Source organism: Bufo gargarizans, chromosome 3 (genome assembly GCF_014858855.1).
Source record: "Bufo gargarizans isolate SCDJY-AF-19 chromosome 3, ASM1485885v1, whole genome shotgun sequence".
Taxonomy (NCBI): domain Eukaryota; kingdom Metazoa; phylum Chordata; class Amphibia; order Anura; family Bufonidae; genus Bufo; species Bufo gargarizans.
Window position 1 is genome coordinate 270,359,088 of NC_058082.1, and position 25,333 is coordinate 270,384,420.

Sequence of the window (25,333 nt, forward strand, 5' to 3'; positions counted from 1 at the left end):
TCAGGCTCGCAGTTGGCATTGTACTTCATACCAAAGGTGTTCAATGGGATTAAGGTCAGCACAGGTCACTCAAGTTCCTCCACAACAAATGCATCAACCCATAGAGCTTGCTTTGTGCACAAGGGCACAGCCATGCTGGAATGGCAAGCTAGGATCATACTGTTGTCTTAAATGTATTTGTACGCTGTGGCATTAACATTACCCTTCACTGGAAATAAGGGACCTAGCCAAAACCCTAGGTCCCAAACCCTCCTCTACTAAATTTTATAGTGGGCACTATACATTCCGGTAGGTAGTATTCTCTGGGTAGCCACAAAATACAGATTTTTCCATTTGTGAAATGTGATCATCACTATAGAGAATACATTTCCACTACTCCAGAGACCGGTGGCGGCGTGCTTTACACCCCTCCAACTGGTGTTTGGCATTGCGCTTGATGATGTTAGGCTTGCATGCAGCTGCTCGACCATGAAAACGAATTTCATGAAATTTCTGATGTACCGTTCTTGTCCTGATGCCACTTCCAGATGCTGTTTGGTACTTTGTAGGGAGTGATTATGTGCCCCACACGTCAGCACTCTGCTGTTTTTACCCCTAGAGGCTTCCACATTACAATAATGGCACTTAGTTGACCGAGAAAAATGCAGAAGTCTTGTGTCAAAGGGAGCATCATACAACAATGCCACGTTTAAAGCCACTGAGCTCTTCAGTACGACTGATACTGCTACAATGTTTATTGATAGGGATTACATGGCTGTGTGCTAGAGCACGTTCGCAATGGGTATTGTCGAAACACCTGAATTCAATAAATAGGGGTGTCCTTGCTCGCCGAGGTCATTTTTTTCCCCATGCACTCTCGTTCTCCCAGCTGCTATTGCTTTACCGATACCAGTGGTGGCGAACCTACGGCTCCTGACGAAGCCGCTGAGGTGAAACGCGTGTCGAGGTCCTGCGCTTAGGGTCACTATATCTCCTTGGGTTTTTATCATTGTGCTGTGCTATAGACTAGGCCAGTGATGGCTAACCTTGGCACTCCAGCTGTGGTGAAACTACGACTCCCAGCATGCTCCATTTATTTCTATAGAGTTCTGAGAGCAGCCAAGCAAGCGGGGCATCTTGGGAGTTGTAGTTTTACCACAGCTGGATTGCCAAGGTTAGCCATCACTGGACTAGGCTGTGGATAGACTTTATTAAGCCTGTCATATACATGTTGTCTATGGCCACCTAGGACGCAGACTGTGGATCTCACTGACACCCGGGGAATTCCCATATATTGTTGTATAGTCCCCCATTGGGGTGTTTATGTTATTTCCATCAGTGGTACACACATTGGGTGTCTGTGTACCCAGTAAGTGCTTATCAGCCTTGCGGGGATACATGACAGTCCAGTAGTATATTTTGCCCTTTGCTTCTCTGTATCCTTTTTTCCACCTTGCCTTTTTCTACATATTTTAATATATAATAAAATGCATACTATTTTGGCTATATTATCTCCACTGGCTTTTTTTGCTATGACATTGGATGTTCTTCCAGGTGGAACGTTGTGCTCTCAATCATAGACAGAGCGGTTTTGTAGGTTTACAAGTATTATGTCCCTGTGCCTGCCAGGCTATGAGGAGGCAGCGTTCATGTTTTTCAAAGCAACTAACATCAGATCTAATGTCAGGCTCTTTTCACACGGTGTTCTGCAATGTATGCCAAGATTTTCTTTCACTGGATGCCCCTGTATGGAATAGCACAGTCTGCTGTGCTGTTCCATACCTTAAAATAAAAACAGTACCCCCACTCTATAGCGCCCGCTGGCAAAGAAAAGAACAGGGTTTTAACTTCTGTCAGTACCGTGCAGGGGGTCAGCACCCTCCAGCGCTCCAGCTGTGGTAAAACTACAATTCCCAGCACTTACACTTGCTTGGCTCTTCTCAGGACACCTATAGAAGTTAATGGAGCATGCTGGGAGTTGTAGTTTCACCACAGCTGGAGTGCCGTATAGTGGAAGCCTATGAGTACGATTAGAAATTGCATATGTGCCCAGAGCTTTCCAGTCACATATGGCAAACATAGGGGGAAATGCAATGTGATAGAGTTATCACAACCGCACATCACACAGCAAAATGGCCAGTGCAGAAGGTAAGCAAGGGCTGGGCTGAAAGAGGACATACGTGGCTGGATCTCGTAATGGATGGCATTGTGATTGCCGTAAGGGTAATTGAGGCTGGTATGGGGGGAGTTGTAGCTTTTTATACGTGGCACTGTGACTGTCATGGGACAAAGGCTGTAATGGAGGGCAATCCTTGATTGGTGTGGTGTAAAAGTAAGGCCCCTTTCACACGAGCAAGTTTTCTGCGTGGGTGCAATGCGTGACGTGAACGCATAGCACCTGCACTGAATCCTGACCCATTCATTTCAATGGGTCTGTGTACATAAGCGTTTTTTTCACGCATCAGTTCTGCGTTGCATGAAAATCGCAGCATGTTCTATATTCTGCATTTTTCACGCAGCCCTGGCCCCATAGAAGTGAATGGGTCTTCCGTGAAAAGCGCATTGCATCCGCAAGCAGGTGCGGATGCAATACGTTTTTCACTGATGGTTGCTAAGAGATGTTGTTTATAAACCTTCCGTTTTTTTATCACATGCGTGAAAAACCGCCTCAAAACATATTACACCCGCGCGAAAAAAACAACGCAATTGCAGACAAAACTGACTGAGTTTGCTTGCAAAATGGTGCGAGTTTCACTGAACACACCTGCACGCATCCGGATGTAATCCGTATCATTCATATGAAAGAGGCCTAAAGGTGGGCAATCTCTACAGAGGCCTGTCATAGCTGGCAGAAGCATTCATTGTGGTGTAGGCCAGATGGAAAAGATAAGTAAATGGGGGAGTCATCAAACTGGTGTGAAGGAAAATGGGTTTATTTGCCTATAGCAACCAATGCAGCTCTGAAAAATGAAACTTGGAATCCGATTGGTTGCTATGGGCAATTAGACTAGTTTTCCTTTACCAGTTTTGATAAGGGTCCATTCAGACATCCGTTGAATGGTCCGCACCCGTTCCGCAATTGTGCGGAATGGGTGCGGACCCATTCATTTTCAATGGGGACGGAAAAGATGTGGACAGCACACAGTGTGCTGTCTGCATCCGCACTTCCGTCCCGCGGCCCCGAACTTCTGGTCCGCAGATCCGCAAAAATATAGAGCATGTCCTAGAATAGGAATCCTCTATATGGTGCCAGCAATGTGCGGTCCGCAAAATACGGAAAGCACATTGCCGGTGACAGTATTTTGCTAATCCACAATTTGCGGACCGCAAAACACCTATGGACATGTGAATGAACCCTAAATCTTCTGCAATGACTACAATCAGAGATGGCCTAAACGGTCAGTCATAGGATTTAAAGGGGTTATCCAACCCCTAAAATGCCTCCCCATACGCCCGGATCCCTCACACAGATAGTACTTACCTTGCTCCCCATAACCTGCGCCGCTTCTGATGCCCGCACAGCTTTCGCTGAAAACATCCAGAGTTGGGAGGGGGCAGCCAACAGCAGGCCGTCAGGCCGTCAGGCCGTGACGGGAACAAGCCTCTTTAGCATCGCGGGTGACAGAAGTGACGCAGGTGCCGGAGAGCCAGGTAAGTACAACCTCTGTGGGGGGGCCCAGGCATAAGGGGAGGCATGGATAACCCCTTTAATTGCTGTTGATTCTCTCACTGACAGCACCGATAACTACTGTAGTTATGTCAATGGTGCTAATAATTGGTTATGCTTTGTATTAATCAGTAATTATAAGCACCCTTATTCAGTCTCTATGTTGTGGTAATATTTAGTTCTGGTATAGCAGTATTATCTGGTCAATATATGACTATCATTTAGCGCCACTCTGGAATTTTCAGGGAATTATGGGGGAGATTTAACAAGACTGGTGGAAAGAAAAAAATGCCATAGTAGCCCATAGCAACAAACCAGATTTTACCTTTCATTTTCAAAGCAGCACTAAAAATGAAAGGTGGACTCTGATTGGCTGCTATGGGCAACTGAGCCAGTTTTCCTTTACACCAATCTTGATAAATCTCCACCAATATTCCCCTGCAACAGAACCCACCCCCTTTAAGGGTACGGCTCCATGGAGCAGCCACCTGGTGTTGTGGGTAAAATTGCCTGTTTTAGGCTACTTTCACACTAGCGTTCGATCGGATCCGTTCTGAACGGATCCGATCATATTAATGCAGACGGAGGCTCCGTTCAGTACGGATCCGTCTGCAGTAATAACTTAGAAAAAATTCTAAGTGTGAAAGTAGCCTGAGCGGATCCGTTCAGACTTTCAATGTAAAGTCAATGGGGGACGGATCCGCTTGAAGATTGAGCCATATGGTGTCATCTTCAAGCGGATCCGTTCCCATTGACTTACATTGTAAGTCTGAACGGATCCGCTCGCTTCCGCACGGCCAGGCGGACAGCTGAACGCTGCAAGCAGCGTTCAGCTGTCCACCTGTCCGTGCGGAGGCGAGCGGAGCGGAGGCTGAATGCCGCCAGACTGATGCAGTCTGAGCGGATCCGCTCCATTCAGACTGCATCAGGGCTGGACGGAGGCGTTCGGGTCCGCTCGTGAGCTCCTTCAAACGGAGCTCACGAGCGGACCGACGAACGCTAGTGTGAAACTAGCCTAAGGTGTAGAAAATGGTCTAAATGTGAGCCAGCAAGGAAGCTGTCATATTTAGACTGGCACTGGATATGTCAAAGTTATGTACATGCCTACGCCTCTTCATAACTTCGTGGATCCACCAACACATATAGGGGTTATTAAGACTGGCGTCTAAAACACCAGTCTTAATAAATGACCCCCATAATCTTTATCATTCCTTGGGATTTTACAATTTGTCTGTAAAAAAAATATTAGCTGTCCATGATTTTTGGATACATTGTCCAGATGAAAGAAAATTTCAGGTTGGCAACACTGATCAGGCCTGATTCCAATTTCCGTCTGAATAACGCATCCAGGTGCATACGTTTTTTTTTTTCTGGGCCCATTCATTAACTGGCCATTTATTTGACTGAATGAATGCATGCCACTGTTCTATTTATTTTAACGGGTCCGTGTACTATGTGGGTACACATGGACAGAAATTACTGCCACCTGGCTTCATTTTGATCATCTTGCCACAAAACAGCACATTGATTAACCACTCACCATATAACTGCTATACTACTACCAAACAGATACTCTAATCAATACTGTAATACTCAATAAAAAAAATTGCAAGCATGACCTCGATTGGCATTTTAGCAGTATGTCTGCAAAAATGTGCATCTACAAGGAGGAGCATCATAAAAGCCAGTATACGGTATACATTTCTTCTTAACAATAGCATTGTTCTCCTGGTAGAGGGATCTTACTGTGAATCTGTATCTCACATTTCAGCGTCTGTTCTGCACATTCGGCTCTTGATGCATGACTGTTTCTGCAGCTCGGTTTTAAATGTTACTTAAGTAGTTTCCTAGAAGGATGTTACATCATTTATGTTCTTAACAACAGAATATGGTAAGGGAGTTAGGCAGCAAGAAACTTACAGCTTCTTTTATTGCATTTCATTACAACTGCACAAACCACACAAATTGTATGACGACCCAAAGAGTGGCCATACAGGATGTATGGGTCACAAGATAAAAAGTGCTGCCAGTCATTATTCTTTGCTACGTGTAAGAAGGTACCTGGAATCATCGTGGATGGAAGATATGTGTCACTGAGGTTCCTAGTGACCTTAACGCTGGGTTCACACCTGAGCGTTCTGAAAGGAGCGCTCTGTATGCGCGATTGTACCGGCGTTTGCAATCGCGCATACAGAGACAAGCGAACGCCCATTGTCGCACGTTCCCGAAAGTCTATGTACGAGAACGCGCGACAAGACGCCCCAAAGAAGCTCATGTACTTCTTGGAGCGTCGGGCGTTTTACAGCTGGTTTCTCCTTGTTGAGCGTTTTACAGCGCGTAGGAACGCGCTGTAAAACGCTCAGGTGTGAACCCAGCCTGAGAGTTAGCATGGCTATCATAGCTGATCTGGGTTGGCTCTTACTGGGAGTAGTCAAAATGCTGGGTGGGTGACTATTCCCCATGTTCCATGCCGGGTTTTGGCAGCCATAAAAATCAGCCAGCACTGCCAGGTGTGTGGATTTACCTCCCTCTGACAGTGGATCTCAGGAGTCTGTGTGCTGTGAACTGAGGGCTGTGCTGAGATTTGTGGTTTGAGCCGGGCTGGAGGACTCAGACCGCCTGTGGACTTGATGAGGCTGAACTGCTAACAGGGTGTGAAAAGGTGACTTTTTATTGTTTATGGACTTTCCTTGATTAAAGAACTGTGTACTTTGCCTCTATGCTGCATCCGCTAGTCCTAACTACCAGAGCGAATCCCCACATACGATGGAAAAAATACTAGTAATTAAAAGGGTTAGGATACTGATGACCTGTCCTCAGGATAGGTCATCAGTATCTGATCGACTGGGGTCCAACTCCCGGCACCTCCTCAGTATCCTGACACTGCACAACCCCTTTAAATTGCACCTTTTCTAAAGTTAGAGGCAATTATCAGGAACATACATTCCTTCCCAATAATTGCCTGTGCATCAGAGCAGATGAGAGCTGCATTTATATGGAGCAATCATCTCTACTTTATGGAGACTAGCGATTGCTATGCAATTGTTCATCCCCATAAAGAATCATTGTTTCTTGGCAGCAGATCCCTGTATACACAGGGCAATGTGCTGCACAGGAACATTGATTTTTGGTACCAGCAGAAAGATATAATCACCCGATTAAAGAGCATTTGCTTGTTCATTGGGTGATTGATGGCACCTTTACATGGCCCAATTATCGGGAACAAGCATTTCTACAAATGCTCACCCTCAATAATTCCCCCGATTTTACTAGTGAGAAAAAACAAGTGATTTATACTAAAATGAGCGCGCTGATTCCAAATATGAACTCAGAATTTGCCTGACACGTCTAGATGTTAAAGGGGTTGTCCAAGTTATATTTATTGATGATGTATCCTTAGCCTGGGGCAGAGCAAATTTGCCGACACTGTCTCGGCAAATTTGGGACAGTTGGCAACGTCACGTATTATGTGTGTCTTATATTGAAGTGAATGTCATGAGCGACTTGCGACACCAAATCCAGCATGTCTGGATTTTTTGCGAATGTCTCTTTGTAGTCGCAGCATATCACGTGTCGCACTGTGACACTATAGACATACATTACTTGAAAAGCTTCGTGACACAAGTTGCCATGTAGCCCTGGCCTCATTCCTAACCCCTTAATGTACAATGCCGTACATGTACGGCATTATAAGCCCGCAACTGGGATTTGCGTCCCCACCTATCCCTTGGTTAAATTTGAGGGACTTATGTATTTTTTTCAACCGTATTAACTATGTATGTAACTGTATAGAGAGGGCTGCTGCAGTGAAGTAGCGCCATATGCTGCGAGTCCCGGCCGTATAATACAGTAGGCATTTGGCCGCAATGATCATACGGAACCTCGTCATTTAAACCCTCAGATGCTGCATTCAACTGCAATCGCAGCATTTGTGAGGTAGGGCAGAGGAATGCGGCTCCCGCTGCTTTATGATCAGAGCCCCCACTGTAAAATCTCGGGGCTCCAATCGGATACCATGACAGCCTAGGGTGAATGGGATAAGGGATCAAAAGATCCCAGGCTCTAGCCACTTAAGGGGGCTGCTAGTTATTAAGTGAAAAGTGAAAATAACACATAAAAAAAAAGACACAAAAGTAAAAAAAAAAAATATCACCACCTTTCCCAATTTTACATATATATATAAATATAAATATATATATATATATATATATATATGAATAAATATATATATATATATATATATATATATATATATATATAAAACAATAAGTTGTTCCACAAAAAAAAAGACCTCATACAGCTCTGTAGACCGAAATATAAAAATCTTATGGCTGTCAGAAAATGGTGATGCACAGAAAAAGTAGATTTTTTTAAAAGTTTTTTTTTTCTAAGTAATAAAACAAAATAAAAACTATACAGGTTTGGTATCTCCAAAATCATATTAAGGACATCATGTCATTTTTAGCACACAGTGAATGGTGTGATATCAAAATCCCAAGAAACCTTGGCAGAATTGCCCCAAAAGATTTTTGCCCCCAAAAGATTTTTCCCCCCCCATTGTACAATACAAGACATGGTGAATTAAATGGTCCCATAAAAAAAATGCATCTTGTCCCGCAAAAAATGTTGTGAGATAGGGAAACAGCTCTCCTTGTTTGAACACTGTGTAGATTAAATTAAATGATCTGGACTGACATTCTGCTGTTTGGCCACAAGATGCCTCTGTTTCCTAAACACAGCTACAGGCTGCATATATTTCCATACTCATGAGAGGTGGAGTTACACAGAGCCTGGGGAGGAAGAGAAAGGGAGCAGTCATCTTAGAGGCAGCTGAGACTGAGGAACTATGTCAGCAGAGGATCCGACGGCATCCAGGTGTGAGAGCATCCCTCAGTGACCAGAGCTGCAGCTAAGTGAAGCTGATCGTGTCCAAGACCCTGATCCTGACCAGAGGAACAAGGATTGTTTCCAGGAACGCTGATGAGAGCTGAGGAACAAAGCTACATACACTGCTGGACCGCATGCTAGTTGGAGAGGCATTTATTCTGTTCAGAGTCACCAGCGGAGGCAGAGCAGACCCGGGTTGGTAATATTGTGCACACACCTCATTACAGTGTTAGCGCCTAGAGACTGAGACCAGGCCTGTAGTTAGTTAGGGTCGCTGTTTGTGTCAGGCCACAAGTGTTGCTATTGTTCATTGCAAGGACTCCATAATTTAAAAGGGACATTTCACGCTGGAGAGCTGATAAACTTCCAACAAACTCAAGCCAGGCTGGCGTTTTGCTAAGGAGGAATACTCAGGCACGTGCTACAAGACCAGTTATGGGGGGGGGGGGGGGGGGAATACTGTAGAGCTTTGTAAGATTGTAAGCTGTTGTGCTGCACCGCAGGCTAACCCGCATCATGCACCCATACAGTTATTCTTGTTTTTTTAGGGTAATAACAGGTAAGGTGTGGTGGTTTAGTTGTGCCCGCCAGTAGATAAATTAACACTCTTTTGTCCTGCATCCATCTGTACTGCGCAGCACAAGGGTCTCAGCCTTCGGGCTGGGTGTATGTAAATTTATTGTACAGGTGAAACTTTAAAAATTAGAATATCGTGCAAAAGTTCATTTATTTCAGTAATGCAATTTAAAATTAGAATATTGTGAAAAGGTTCAGTATTCTAGGCTCAAAGTGTCACACTCTAGTCGGCTTATTAATCCATACCCCCTGAGCAAAGAGTACCTGAGATTGTGACTTTGGGGTAAGTCATAATCATCCAAATTATAACAAATAAAGGCTTGAAATGTCTTACTTTGCATGTAATGAGTCTCCTTCATCTGTTAGTTTCACCTTTTAAGTTGCATTACTGAAATAAATGAACTTTTCACGATATTCTAATTTTTTGAGTTTCACCTGTATGTTCCCAGCATTTGTAGTTGTGTTCATTACCACGTTTAAGTAAAATTCTGTTTTGGCAAAAGCTGGTGGTGGAGTTGTTTTTCTTGTTCATGACTTCGCTGTATCCTGGGGAGCCCACCCCTGTACACGGCTTACAAAGTGAAAGGAAAAGTTTATGGCTATCAAAAATTTCTTTAAGGGGTTAAGCAAGATAGACAACTCTAGTATATGAAAGTGGCAAATGCATGAATTTGCTGAATATCCTAGTCTTTTGGGTCAAGGCATTCTGAGAAAAGCTGCACACATTTTAGTATTACTAGAAAATATGAATACAGAGAAAAACAGCCAAACTGAGCTATTTTGGATAACTTCAAAGTGAAAAATAGGCATTCACCATCTGTATAGCAAAATTTGTCTGTAAAACATCACATTTATTAACGTAGAGTACATAAGAATTATAGGTAAATGAGTATAAATAAAACACCATATAAAACAAAAATATCCCCTACTGACAAGACGTCGGGGTCAGGCTGTTCTAACAGCAACCCGATCTCCTTAGTGGGAGGCCCCCACCCACTAACACACAATGTCCTGCTATCAACACTCGACAATCAAGACATAATAAATCAGTAAAGAGTTATATAAGCCCGTTCCAAAATAAAAATAAAAAAAAATATAAAAAATAAAAATAATATATATATAAATATAACAATATCACTAAGGGGAACAAGTGCAACAATGAAATAAGTAGAGTATCTATTATATTAGGTCAGATATAAGGAAGATGCAGAAGAAGTTTAGACGTGGGAGTGTTATTGTCATCCTTTCAGACCCTATGGAGATACTGTATAAACCTTTATTTAAAACCCATATTCATAATACTTTGGGGTAGATATATGTTTTTCTATGTTTTTCACTTTGTAGGTCATATTTATTTAATAAAAGGTATTAATCAGGTTGTAAATGCATAATAGCAATGAAAAACTAAAAAAAACGCATCAACAGACAAAAAAACGCATCAAAAACGCATACGCGGTTCGCAGATGCGTTTTTTTTATAATTTTTTTTAATGCAAAATGTTTCATAAATAACACTAACACAAGTATGTGAGAACTCCTCTCTTTGAGATATAAGAATGTGTGTCTTGTGAAAATTATCCTCTATTTTTGAAAATGATCCATTTCAGGTTTTAATGGTAGTCCCATTAAGGGTACTTTCACACTTGCGGCAGGACAGATCCGGCATGCTGTTCACCCTGTTGGATCCGTCCTTCCGCTGTTTCACCGTGCCGCCGGACCGCCGCTCCGTCCCCATTGACTATAATGGGGACGGGGGCGGCGCTCCGGCGCAGTGCGGCAGTTCGCGGTCAGAGGCCACTGGACTAAAAAGTTGGACATGCAGGACTTTTAGTCCGGCGGCCTTTTGCCGGGCACTGCCGTACAGCGCCGGATATAGTCAATGGGGACGGAGTGGTGGTCCGGCGAAACAGCGGAAGGACTGATCCGACAGGGTGAACAGCCTGCCGGATCCGTCCTGCCGCAAGTGTGAAAGTACCCTAACATGGATATAAAAGTGGGTAGGTCACAGTCTTCAGTATGGCCACTGAGGAAGAGGTAGGAATACCTCGAAACGCGTCTGGAAGACATACAGACTGGACTACCTATCAAAATCCAACAACTATTTGCCCATATCTTAGAATAATATCTATATTGCACATCTTGGGCATAGGAGCGGCAATAACGATCAGCTACATCAAAGCCGAGGAACGACTTTCAATCCCCTAGCGGGAAACCACGTGACATCCGGAGAACCACGTGGGACACCGACGTGAACGCACAGTCTGTTGCGGCTACACTGAGTGGCTTCCAGACGGGAGAAGCAGAGCAGAAGCCGGGTGAGTGGCTAAACATCAAGTGGGATGCCACTGTTAGCCTAAATGTATACAACGTCCAATGGAGTAGAAATACACTAACAACTATTAATATACTCACCAAAGTCTGCGTCCCCCCGTATATGCTCTGCAGCAGTTCAAGACACAATAAGCGCAATACAATATATGAACTCCGCTATTGAGTGGTTATATTACTAAAGTCTACGCCCTCCAATATATGTTCTGCAGCAGTCCAGGACTTAACAATATACTATATGAATTCCACTATTTAGTGGCTATTTCTGATTTAACAGCTCTCCAAGTGCACCTTTAATCATTTACTATATGGAGCCAAACTGATGTAAGATAAATTCAGCTATCTCTCTACTCTGTTCCATACTTACAAGTCATCTGGGCTGATTATGCTGAATATTACCTCCCTGTATGAAAGTGGTCGGTCTACAGCGGATTAAACAATCGCAATAATAGAGGCCATAAACAAAGACTGTTGCTATCTACAGCTCAAAGATCGATCAGTCTCATTTATACGGAGGCAAGACTGTATACTAACTACTAACCGTCATTAATCTTCAGCAACTACCATTTCATATGTGGTGGAATTGACGTACGCTTACAAGTTTCTCAATTTTATTTGAATATTTTAAGGGGATATTTTTGTTTTATATGGTATTTTATTTACACTTGTTTACGTATAATTCTTGTGTACTCTACATTAATTAGGGTACTTTCACACTTGCGGCAGAGGATTCCTGCAGGCAGTTCCGTCGCCGGATCCATCAAAAAGCATGCAAACTGATGCCATTTGTCTGAGGGATCAAGATCCTGATCCGTCAGACAAATGCATTGAAATGCCGGATCCGTTCTCTCTGGTGTCATCCAGAAAAATGCATGCGGCATTTTTTTTTTCACATTTTTTCCGGTCTGAGCATGCCGGGGCATTAATCTATTTCAATGGGAAAAAAATGCCGGCATTTCTGTAAGTGTTCCGGAATTTCGGACAGAGATAAAACCGTAGCATGCTGCGGTATTATCTCCGTCCTGAAAAGTCAAAAAGACTGAACGGAAGACATCCTGATGCATCCTGAACGGATTGCTCTCCATTCAGAATGCATTAGAATAAGGCTACATGCACACGACCGTTGTGTGTTTTGCGGTCTGAAAACCGCGGATCCGCAAAACACGGATGGCGTCCGTGTGCGTTCCGCAATTTGCGGAATGGCACGGACAGCCTTTAATATAACTGCCTATTCTTGTCTGCAAAGCGTGGACAAGAATAGGACATGTTATATTTTTTTTGCAGACCACGGAAGGGAGCAACGAATGAGGACAGCACATGCGGACAATGAAGTGAATGGGTCCGCATCCGAGCCACCAAAACTGCGGTTTGGATGCGGACCAAAACAACGGCCGTGTGCATGAGGTCTAAAACTGATCAGTTCTTTTCCGGTATTGAGCCCCTGTGACGGAACTGAATGCTGTAAAAGAACGCTAGTGTGAAAGTAGCCTTAATGTGATGTTTTACAGACAAATTTGGCTATACCGATGGTGAGTGCCTGTTTTTCACTTTGAAGTTATCCATTTTAGCTCCTTTAGTGACTGGGTGAGTCACACAAAAAACAGAGCACCTCCACCACAGTATAAGGAAGGGTGAGCCGCTGTATACCAATTACCTGTCCTAAAACGGAGCTAATTCTAGCAGAAGCAACTCTGACGTTTTGTTTGGGGTTAAAACAAAATATCAGGACCATAGAATCAATAGCAACGGTAAACTAAAAAAAGGAAAGCTGATGGCGATAACGAATACAGCCAAAGTCTATTTTATGGGAGAAAGGGAAGACAAGGACAGATTTGCACAGATTTCATGCATGGGCAGCTTGTAAGCCCGCTCTTACCGTTACTGAAGAGGGGCCCTCCGGTGATCCCCATGTACACGAGCAGCAGGCAGCCAGGCTTCAGCACAGACGCTGGCAGAGCTTGTGTTCTGTACACTGCAGATCTAAGCAAGTGGCTTGCCAAAAATACATTGCTATTCATCCTGGAATAAACCCAGCACTCCCAAGCCTCAGCATGTGCTGCTCCTGAACCGCCTATGCCTGTCATGTAGTCAGAGCAACATGTGTGACCTAGCTAAGGTGAATGGCAATCCAAGAGACATACTGTACCCTCCAGCTTTTTTAGGCATCTGTCATAGCTGCTGCATTGCAGGATTTACCAGGCTCTAAATGAAGGGAAGTTCTGCTACTTACCAAGGAAATGCACATAAAGACTTGAGTGCATTGCCAGCAGTGAAACCTAAGACGGCCTTAATGCCCAGGGAAAGGTAAATACACAGGGAGTGCCACTAGTAATAATTAATTTATTGTGTGCCCGCCCTAGCACACAGGCAGCACCTGTTCCTTAGACGTCAATGAGAAATAAAGAATGAAAAGCCCTCTTCAGTTTCTGAAACAATATGATTTGTACAAATAGACTACTTTCACATTAGCGTTCGGGGCTCCGCTTGTGAGTTCCGTTTAAAGGGTCCCACAAGCGGCCCCGAATGGATCTGTACAGCCCTAATGCATTCTGAGTGGATGCGGATCCGCTCAGAATGCCTCAGTCTGGCACCGTTTGTCCTCCGCTCTGCTCAGCAGGCGGACACGCGAATGCTGCTTGCGGGTGCGGAGGCAAACGGATCCGTCCAGACTTACAATGTAAGTCAATGGGGACGGATCCGTTTGAATTTGACACTATATGGCTCAATTTTCAAACGGATACGTCCCCCATTGACTTTCAATGTAAAGTCTGGACGGATCCGTCTGAAGCTACTTTCACACTTAGAATTTTTTCTACAATATAATGCAGACGGATCCGTTCTGAACGGATCCCATCGTCTGCATTATATGAGCGGATCCGTCTGGGCAGACCCCAGACCGATCCATTCTGAACGCAAGTGTGAAAGTAGCCTTAAAGAGTAAAGCCCCAATGTAACAAGCGATTGTCGGGGAAGGAACAGTTCCTGCCTGACAATGGCCTGCTCGTTAGAGACGGAGACTGCTGCAATTATATGCACTGATCTCCTCCACAGTATGTGTTGTACCAATACATAATCATTGTTTTCCGGCAGCATAACGCTGTATAGACAGCGCGGTCTGCTGCCAGCAGATGATTTCATACCTCCCAACTTTTGAAAACTGCAAAGAAGGATAATAAATGCGGCAATTATTTTCATACTAGGCTGTGCCTCTAACTCCACCCAAAGCATAACTATACTCACCCAGTCTCCTTAATACCCCCACATAGTAATTATTCCCCCTTTGTGCCTCCCACAGTAGATATGCCCAAATTGTACCCTCTTCACAGTAGTAATGCCCACATTGTGCCCCTCACAGTTGCTATGCCCCCTACACGGTAGTAATGTCCACATTGTGGTCCTCACAGTTTCTATGCCCACATTGTCCCCCTCACAGTAGTTATGCCAACACTATGCCCCCTTCACAATTGCTATGACTAAATATGTCTCCTTGACAGTAGTTATGCCAAGATATGCCCATTCTACAGAAGTTATGCCCACATTGTGCCCCCCACAGTAGTTATGCCCAGATGTGCCCCCTTCACAGTACTCATGCCCAGATATGTCCCTTTCACAGTAGTTATGTCCACATTGTGCCCCCTTCAAAGTAGTTACGCCTAGAGGTGCCCCTTCACAGTTGATATGCCCATATGTGCCCCTTTCACAGTTTCAATGCCCAGATATGCCCCCTTCACAGAAAGTAAAAAAGAAAAAACTGTAAAACTCACCTAGTTCCTCCAATGATCACAGCTCAGGTGCCAGCGCTCCCCAGCAGCAGGATACTGTTACACAACGATCTAGTGTTTAGGATGAGCAGAGGCTGATTTCCAGCCTGACCCGCTCCTCCTACATAGATCAGCAGTGAGATGTGCGACAGATATCTTGCTGCTACTGTGAAGCGCCAGCAGCTGAGCTGAATGGTGAAGCGGGGAGCAGACAATTCCCTGCTTCACCATTACAGGCAACTGTCTCTGCATCCTATAGACGCAGGGACAGCTGCCTGAGAGCTGGACATACCTCATCCATTCCGGGACTGGGGGACAGCCACCGAAATCTGCGGAGGTATGTGATTTAGGTGACCACATATAAGATTAGATTACCTGCTGAACATTCGTTTTGCTGTGTTTTTTACCCACCCCTGGTTTTGGCTCACGATTACTGATGGAAATCTCAGATCAAACACTGACTGTGTCAGAGCGTCCTTACGCTAGGTTCACATCTGCGTTCAGACAGCGGGCAGGCTGTTCCTCTGACAGGTTCACCACATCCAGCATAGCCCGACAATGGCGTGAACCTCCGGATCCCATTACAATATTGAGATCTAACTGGTTTTCGACATTTGTGAGGGCTTTTGGCCGTACAAAAAGTCTTGCATGCAAGTCATTTATTTGTGTTTTCCTGTTTGCTTGATCCTAGGTGACCCTGACTCTCTCCGTATTAAGTGTAGGGAGCCGGTGGTCGTGTCCCCTCACTATTATAGGGTGTTCAGGTGTCATACAGTCGAGGCACGAGGTCATGCAATTTTCTATCATAGAGATCTTTGCATGGGCTGAGAAGACAGGGAGAGTTTCAGGGCTTAAATAGGGGTCACCCTTTTGTTCCTTAGTTTCGGATGAAGCCACTTGGATCTTTATTTGTAACTTCTTGTTTTCTGTTACACCATCTGTGACATTATAAACCGTCTCAAGCATGGATCCAGTTTCACTTTTGACTAAACACATGCAGGGTCTTTCATTGGAGGTAGCAGATCTCCGTAAAACTGTTTCTCAGTTTCAGGTGACCGGTTCAGCTTGCGTTCATGGAGTTTGTTCTGAGCCTAAGATCTCGCTCCTGGATACGTTCTCCGGGGGTAGTGAGAATTTTGTTCGTTTTAGAGAGGCTTGCAAACTCCATTTTCACCTACTTCCCCATTCCTCTGGTGATGAGGAGCAGAGGGTGGGGATCATCATCTCGCTGCTCAGGGATAACGCTCAGTCTTGGGCCTTTTCAGTGGATGAATTTTTTTAGCCCTGGGTCAGATATATGATGATCCGGATCGTGCTCTGGCTGAGTCTAGACTGCGTCTTTTATGCCAGGGTAAACAGTCCGCAGAGATATACTGTTCAGAATTTCGGAGATGGGCAGCTGATACTGGTTGGAATGATGCTGCACTCCGAAGTCAATTTTGCCATGGTCTTTCAGAGGGATTGAAAGATGCATTTGCCTTTCATGAGAGACCTACCTCCTTTGACACTGCCATGTCTCGGGCCGTTCATATTGACAGGCGTCTTAGAGAGAGAATAGAGATCACTCCTTCCTGTCATACTCAGTCCAAGGACAGTGGGGCGGTCTCATTCAGTTCGCAGGGGTCTCAGTCTCTCTCAATTCCCTCTGAGCAGGAGCCCATGCAGCTGGGTTTGCTTGCCTCTGACAATAGAAGATTCAGCTCTCAGAGGAGGGTTTGTTTCTGTTGTGGAGGTATAAATCATTTGGCAAATGTTTGTCCATCTAGGAGATTCAGGCAGTTTTTTTAGAGTAAAAAAAAAACAAAAAGAAAAAAATCCTCTAAAAATGTTCCATCTGTTACTATTGGCAGGGTTGATGCGGAAATTGAAGGTTTTCCGTTTGCTTGTAGTTCCCGTTTTGTCCTACCTGCCAGGGTGGCGCAAGAACATTTTTTGTGAGATTTTTGTAGATAGTGGAGCAGCTGTCAATCCCATTGATAATCAATTTGCTATAACACATGGTTTCCAGGTATGCACTTTGGGAAAGGATATACCTGTTTTTGCTATTGATTCCGCTCCACTTTCTCAGAAATCGTTAAAGGGCATAGTTCACAATATCCGTTTGATTGTGAGTGATACTCATGTTGAGGATGTGTCATGTTTCGTCCTAAGCGGGTTGCCTACTCCTCTGGTGTTGGGGCTACCCTGGCTCACTAAACATAACCCCACCATTGATTGGCAAGCGAGGCAAATAAATGGTTGGAGTGACTTTTGCAGAGAGAATTGCCTCACGACATCTGTTTCAGAGGTTTCTACTAAGACACAAGGTTTTTAAGGAGCACCACGATACTGTCCTTGCTGGGCACCCGGGGGGTAGAGCCACAGTGGATCTCATCGCTCGGAGATTCTGGTGGCCGGCGCTTCGTAAGTCGGTTGAGGGTTTTGTGGCAGCCTGTGAGACCTGCGCTCGTGCCAAAGTCCCTCATTCACGGCCATCAGGTCCTCTCCTTCCGTTACCCATTCCTTCCCGTCCTTGGACACATCTGTCCATGGACTTCATTACGGACCTGCCTCGTTCCTCGGGGAAGACTGTGATTCTGGTGGTGGTGGACCGTTTTAGCAAAATGGTGCATTTCATTCCTTTTCCTGGCTTGCCCAATGCTAAGACGCTGGCGCAGGCATTTATTAATCACATTGTCAAATTGCATGGTATTCCTTCAGACATAGTCTCTGATAGGGGCACGCAGTTTGTTTCCAATTTCTGGAAGGCTTTCTGTTCTCGCTTGGGGGTTCGGCTGTCATTCTCTTCTGCTTTCCACCCGCAGTCGAATGGCCAGACGGAGCGCGTCAATCAGAATCTGGAGACATATCTGCGCTGTTTTGTGGCGGAGAATCAGGAGGATTGGTGTTCTTTTTTGTCCCTTGCTGAGTTTGCTTTAAATAACCGTCGTCAGGAGTCCTCTGATAAGTCACCATTTTTTGGTGCTTACGGGTTTCATCCCCAGTTTGGGACATTCTCGGGAGAGGGGTCTTCTGGTTTACCTGATGAGGACAGATTCTCCTCGTCTTTGTCATCTATTTGGCAAAAGATTCAGGATAATCTAATGAGCATGAGTGAGAGATATAAGCGTGTGGCGGATAAGAGACGTGTGCCTGGTCCGGACCTGAATGTTAGTGATCTGGTGTGGTTGTCTACTAAGAATATCAAATTGAAGGTTCCCTCCTGGAAGTTGGGTCCTAAGTTTAATGGGCCTTACAAAATCTTGTCCGTCATCAATCCTGTTGCCTACCGTCTTGATCTTCCTCAGACTTGGAAGATCCATAATGTTTTTAATAAGTCCTTTTTAAAACCTTATGTCCAACCCATTGTACCCTCGTCTTTGCCTCCTCCTCCGATTGTGGTTGATGGTAATCTTGAATTTCAGGTCTCTAGGATTGTGGATTCTCGTGTTGTCCGCGGTTCTCTCCAGTACCTCGTTCATTGGGAGGGTTATGGTCCTGAGGAGAGGATGTGGGTCCCAGTGATGGACATTAAGGCCACTCGTCTCATCGGGGCTTTCCATAGGTCCCATCCTGAGAAGGTGGGCTCTGAGTGTCCGGAGTCCACTCATAGAAGGAGGGGTACTGTCACCACCAGACATCTGAGAAGCTCTGACAGACGTTCTTCAGAACCTCTTGCTTGAAGTTCTTTTGATTTGCTTTCGTTTTGTCATCTCGTTAGCCTCTCTCAGCTGTCATGTAGTTGCACTGATTGCATCCCTTTAAATCCCTTCCCATACTGCATCACTTTGCGGTTTATACAACTTCCTGGAGTGTGTACATGCTGGATGCTACAACTGATCCTTCTACAGATAAGTCTGTTCATTGATGTGTTTTCCTGTTTGCTTGATACTAGGTGACCCTGACTCCCTCCGCATTAAGTGTAGGGAGCCGGTGGTCGTGTCCCCTCACTATTATAGGGTGTTCAGGTGTCATACAGTCGAGGCACGAGGTCATGCAATTTTCTATCATAGAGATCTTTGCATGGGCTGAGAAGACAGGGAGAGTTTCAGGGCTTAAATAGGGGTCACCCTTTTGTTCTTTAGTTTCGGATCAAGCCAGTCGGATCCTTATTTGTAACTTCTTGTTTTCTGTTACACCATCCGTGACATGCGGCACCCAAACAATGAAAAAAAGGTACTCGGCGGCACCCAAAAAGAAACCTATACTCCTACCGCTCTGTCGTCTGCGTCCAGGGTGCAGGATGCGTCCAGATGACACCAAGGTGATTGACTCCAGTAGCGGACGCTCAGCTGCTAGGGACGGCGGGGTTCAAGTTCAACCCTAATTTGGCCCTGTTAAGTGGTCTAAGGCTTGCCCTGATACTTATAAGGGGGATAGCAGCCTAACCACAGGGCACTCGTCCTTATAAGGGCGACCCCGTCCGGAACCTCTCCCTGTGACCTGGCCCTATGAGGCCCTAATCTAGTCCCGCTCCCTACATGCACGTTTCAGCAAAAATCATCATCAGGGGAGATATATAGCTATGACTCATTTACTTGAGACAATCGGGTGATATCAAATATAACACACCCAAATGATCGTCAATGGACTACTGGATGGAGTACTGGATAATGCTCCTCTTCCTTAGTACGGGCATCCTCAGATAAGCCGCGGGCAATAGATCGCACCTGCGCCCAGTTTCGCGCCAGTATTTTAATGCCAGATGAGGCTGTCACCTGTCCGGCGTGCCGCGTCATCTATTCGATGCATATGATGAAGCTAAGACCTATGCGCATGCGCACTGTCTAGGTGCTCGTGCGCGCACGCTCCGGCCACTCGGCGCATGCGCTCTGGCCCCCCCGCTCGGCAGGGATCACTAGGGACGCCGGTCAAACTAGATGACGTGAGCGCGTCCGAACGTCCTGTATTAACAGGACGGTCAGCTGACTGGTTACCAGGAGTCCGGGCGCGTCCCCAGCAACCAGTCGCTAGATGGTCTTATGATATAGACCATACTGAGGAAAAGGCATTTATAGCATTTGGATTAAATAAAGGATTAAAGATCCGGGGTTCAAAGCTCAGATCCTAGGGAGCACCGAGCCTAAATTGGGGACCGAGCCTAAATTCGTAAAAATTCAAAATGGTAATAACCTCTGTTCTATCTCATGGTTGAACGTCAGGCCTATTGGATTACAGTTCAGCCTGTCCACAAACTCAGTAAATGCCACCTTAGTATTATTCCAGATGATGGAAATGCCGTTGATGTACCGGGCCCATATAAAAATGTCCCCGGTACTAGACAACATTTTCATCATCTGGAATAATACTAAGATGGCATTTACTAAGTTTGTGGACAGGCTGAACTGTAATCCAATAGGCCTGAGGTTCACCCATGAGATAGAACAGAGGTCATTACCATTTTTAGACATGTGCATTTCCAGGGGTGAATCAGAAGAACTAAAAACTACAATATACAGAAAGCCCACGTCCACAAACTCAGTACTTCACTGGTCCAGTGGACACCCTACATCACTGAAGATGGGTATTCCCGGTGGACAGTATTTACGCCTACGCTGAAATTGCTCTGACTACAAAGAGTTCGTGAGGCAGGCCAAGGACCTCAGACAGAGGTTTCTTTCAAGAGGTTATTCCGATAAAGTACTGCGACAGGGCTATCAAAAAGCTTTGGCAGTACCTCGTGCTAATCTTCTGTCACCGAAGGCAAAAACAGTTGGGGATCAGAAGATTTGCCTCATTGCCACCTTTGATAGGATGTCAAACAGTGTTAGAGAAGTTCTATATAAACATTGGTCCATTCTTCTTATGGACCCGGACATCCAAGACACTGTACACAAGTACCCTCAGATCACGTTTAGAAGAGGACAGAGTCTCTTTGGCACCAGCAACAGGCACGTTAGATCGTAGGCCATTAGGTTGCTTTAGGTGTGGCGGTGGCTGCATGGCATGTGGCACACTTAGACCCTGCAAGACTTTTGAGAGCACAAACCTACAGCGCTCATTCAAAATCCGTGACTTCATTAATTGCCGCAGCCGTGGCGTAATTTAAAAGCTAACATGCATATGCAAAATGGAGTACATAGGAAAAACTAAAAGGGAGTTGTGTAGACGCATAGGCGAACACCTGGGAGACATAGCAAATAAGAGAGACACAGCAGTCTCCAGGCATATACACGAGGTTCACAACGGGAATCCCAAATGCCTGAGTGCCACAGGGATAGAACTGGTGAAACAACCAATAAGAGGAGGCGATTGGGACCTCATACTTTTGCAGCACGAGACCCGATAGATCTTTAGGCTGCGTACAGTATCACCTACCGTTCTGAACGAGCAACTTAATTTTAGTTGTTTCGTTTGAAATGTTCCAGTCAATCCCATAAAACTGAACAGCATGTTGAACCATACCTCAAAAATGAGGCATATAAAAAAATAAGGCATCATAAATAACATATTATTATCCTACATACCTTTTATTTACCGTAGACGTGCTTATATGCTATTACTCCCCTTGATAAATGGATAATATATTGTGCGATTATAATTAATATCTAGAAGTGCTATGTTACTGTGCCCTAATTTAGGCTCGGTCCTCCCTAGGATCTGAGCTTTATACCCCGGATCTTTAATCCTTTTTTTAATCCAAATGCTATAAATGCCTTTTCCTCAGTATGGTCTATATCATAAGACCATCTAGCGACTGGTTGCTGGGGACGCTCCCGGACCCCTGGTAACCAGAGTCAGCTGACTGTCCTGTTAATACAGGACGTTCAGACGCGCTCACGTCATCTAGTTTGAGCGGCGTCCCTAGTGATCCCTGCTGAGTGGGGGGGCCAGAGCGCATGCGCCGAGTGGCCGGAGCGAGCGTGCACCTAGACAGTGTGCATGCGCATAGGCCTTAGCTTCGTCATACGCATCGAATAGATGACGCGGCACGCCGGACAGGTGATAGCCTCATCTGGCATTTAAATACTGGCGCGAAACTGAGCGCGGGTGCGATCTATTGCCCGCGGCTTATCTGAGGATGCCCGTACTAAGGAAGAGGAGCATTATCCAGTACTCCATCAACGATCATTTGGGTGTGTTATATTTGATATCACCCGATCGTCTCAAGTAAATGAGTCCTAGCTATATATCTCCCCTGATGATGATTTTTGCAGAAACGTGCATGTAGGGAGCGGGACTAAATTAGGGCCTCATAGGGCCAGGTCACAGGGAGAGGTTCCGGACGGGGTCGCCCTTATAAGGACGAGTGCCCTGTGGTTAGGTTGCTATCCCTTATAAGTATCAGGGCAAGCCTTAGACCACTTAACAGGGCCAAATTAGGGTTGAACTTGAACCCCGCCGTCCCTAGCAGCTGAGCGTCCGCTATTGGAGTCAATCACCTTGGTGTCATCTGGACGCATACTGCACCCTGGACGCAGACGTCAGAGCGGTAGGAGTACAGGTTTCTTTTTGGGTGCCGCCGAGTACCTTTTTTTCATTGTTTGGGTGCCGCCGTGCACATTGACCTGTTAAACCGCCGCCCTGACTATTCAATTTATTTATGTATTTTGGGCCTATTTATTTTAAATTCTTTAGTAAAAGTTATGTTTTAATACAATCAAAAAATCACTAATCCTGTAGTTATTGATATTTTTCAGCACTATTGCATTTTATAGTGGTGATTTTTTTCTGTAAAAAAGCTGTCTCCAGATGTTAGCTGAAGGTCTATGGGAAATATGAAATGCAGGATACACAAGCGTTTCTTTGTGCCGGTGTTTTTGTTAATTACACGGCATTTTTGTCTTTCTGGCTTCTTTTCAAACACGCAGCATGTGATAGCTCTTTCGTTTTATCAGGCAATTTCATATCACCTTCTCTATAGGGGAAAAATACCATGACTAGTGGTCAACCAAATTTTTTTAATAAAATCACAAAAAATGCCAAAAACGCTGGTAGCCCAAAAAACAAACAAAAAAAAAACAAACATGCAGTTATATACAGTTATTCTGGTGTTTTTACAGCCACTTAAAAAATACCAGATAAAATTTGTGCGTGTAGGGACCCTTAGGGCTCTTTCACGTGCACAAGTTTTCTGTCAGGATGTGATGCGTGTAGAGAACACGTCACATGTGGACTGAATCCTGATCCATTCATTTCAATGGGTCTGTATAAATTTTTCACGCATCATGTTTGTGTTCAGGAACATGTTATATATTGTGCCTTTTTGACACAGCCCTGGCTCCATACAAGTGAATGGGGCTTGCATGAAAAACTGAAAATATCCAGATGCAATGCGTTTTTCACTGATGGCTGCTAGAAGATGTTGAGTGTTAGGGTGCATTCACATGACTGTACTTATGTGTCTGCATCCATTCCGCAATTTTGCGGAATGGATGCAGACCCATTCATTTAAATGGGACCTTAAAAGATGCAAAAAAGATAGAGCATATCTTATTCTTGGCCGCAATTGCCGACAAGAACAGGTTTTTCTATCATAGGGCTGGCCATGTGCGTTCCGCAAAATGCGGAATGCATATGGCCGGTATCCGTGCTTTGCAGATCAGCAATTTGAGGACAGCAAAACACATACGGTCGTGTGAATGCACCCCTGCTCTGTGCTTTTGATGATACTTGGTTTTGGCTCACAATCACTAATAGAAATAACGAACCAAATAACTGAACTGTGAACTTGGCCTTAGGCCTCCTGCACACGACTGTAGCAGGTCTGTGCCCGTATTGCAGCCCACAAACAGTTTGAATGGGTCCACAATCCGGAAGATACGGTGCAGAATGGAGGCACAGATTGGAAGCACTATGGAGCATGCACTACTTTTTTTGCAGTGTGGACTGTCGGATGCATATTGTGGACCACATTTAAGTGAATCGCTCTGCGTCCGCAGATGGCAGGCACACGGTCAGTGCCCATGCATTGTGGACTGCAATTTGCATGAGGCCTTTGTCTGCTGCAGGGTTTGCAAAAAAGACAGCCATTTTCAGTTTACATATATTTATTAGACCATAGAGACATCGTAGATGCTGCGTCTCCACACAGCAACCCTCTTTTAAGCCAGTGGGAAAGTGGCTGTGAAGAGTGACTCCTCTTATGGTGGGCTCTACATGACTGTATTACATGGGCACCCGTTGAATGGTTGAAAAGTAACAACTGTACGCCATACTGGTTGTCACCTTCTCAGAAACAGATGGTAAAACTGTCCCTTTGTAATTGAATCATCACGACAAAATGATAAATTACCATTTGCCTATGTGATGCTACAGTCATTCAAAGGCGACAACCAATATGACTGCGCTTCATGAACACTTTGCCTGTGTGTGAAGTTCTGGGTGCTTTTTTTTTTTCAAATCACAGCATGTCTTAGGAGTGGTGGTTTTTTAAGTGTCTCATAAACTTCTTTATGGAAAAATAAACTTTAAAAAATGCAAGTAAAATGCGTGAGCGAAAACGCCATCCCAAAAAAAGCTTGAGGAAAGAAAAGTGAATTTCATGGCATTTTGTGCAAGACAAAAAAGCCCTCCAAAAATATAAATGTTGCTGTAATTTGAGCCAAATTAATCAAATGACATGCAATGTTTGATAAATTTGGTGCATCTTTATAGCGAATCTGTCACTACAGCAGTGCTCCAGATGGCGATCTTCATGTTCAGCTTTCTTGCAGAAGCCAAATTACAGTGCCAGCCACATGTGCTCCCCAGTTTCAGCTCTATACCCCACATCCAGAGTGCAGCTTATGGCCCCTTATGTAGAATTCGGCCCTCTCCTGGGTGGCAGTGTCCCTTTTTCCTCCTCCTCAGTTAGAGCAGGAAGCAGAATCAGTGCATTAAGCTGCCACCTGCTGGCTGAATCAATTATGTCTCCTCTATAAGCTTTTACATTGCAGACAAGTTTTTAACAGCTACTGGTGAAGCTGTAGAGAAAAAAAAATGAATTAGACTTCCATGAATAGACCATGACAGCAAGATAGGAGATTGACCCCTGACCCCTGTAGGGGCAGGAAAACAGAGAAAGGTTAAATTGCACCCGCCCTCCACCCTCTTCAGTGTTTACCAGATTACTATAGTAACCCTTCAGATAGGTATATACACACTTATTTTTTGTATTTCCTCATACTAATTTACATAAAGCTAAATTTTGGGCAGACTCCTATAACTGTCTGATG

General features: G+C 44.8%; 1 protein-coding gene across 3 annotated transcripts in view; it reads right to left on the reverse strand.

The window, feature by feature from the left end:
- The window catches only part of PHKG1 (phosphorylase kinase catalytic subunit gamma 1), a 41,510-nt gene extending 27,793 nt beyond the window's left edge, over positions 1–13,717 (reverse strand). Inside the window, exon 1 of one of the 3 annotated variants that reach the window (XM_044287429.1) lies at positions 13,667–13,717. The gene's annotated coding sequence lies outside the window, so the exon portion shown is untranslated. Of the gene's footprint in view, positions 1–5,392; positions 5,427–13,312; positions 13,615–13,666 lie in introns of those variants that run through there. The other 2 variants (XM_044287428.1, XM_044287430.1) reach the window with 2 other exon arrangements.
- Positions 13,718–25,333: the final 11,616 nt, after the last annotated feature.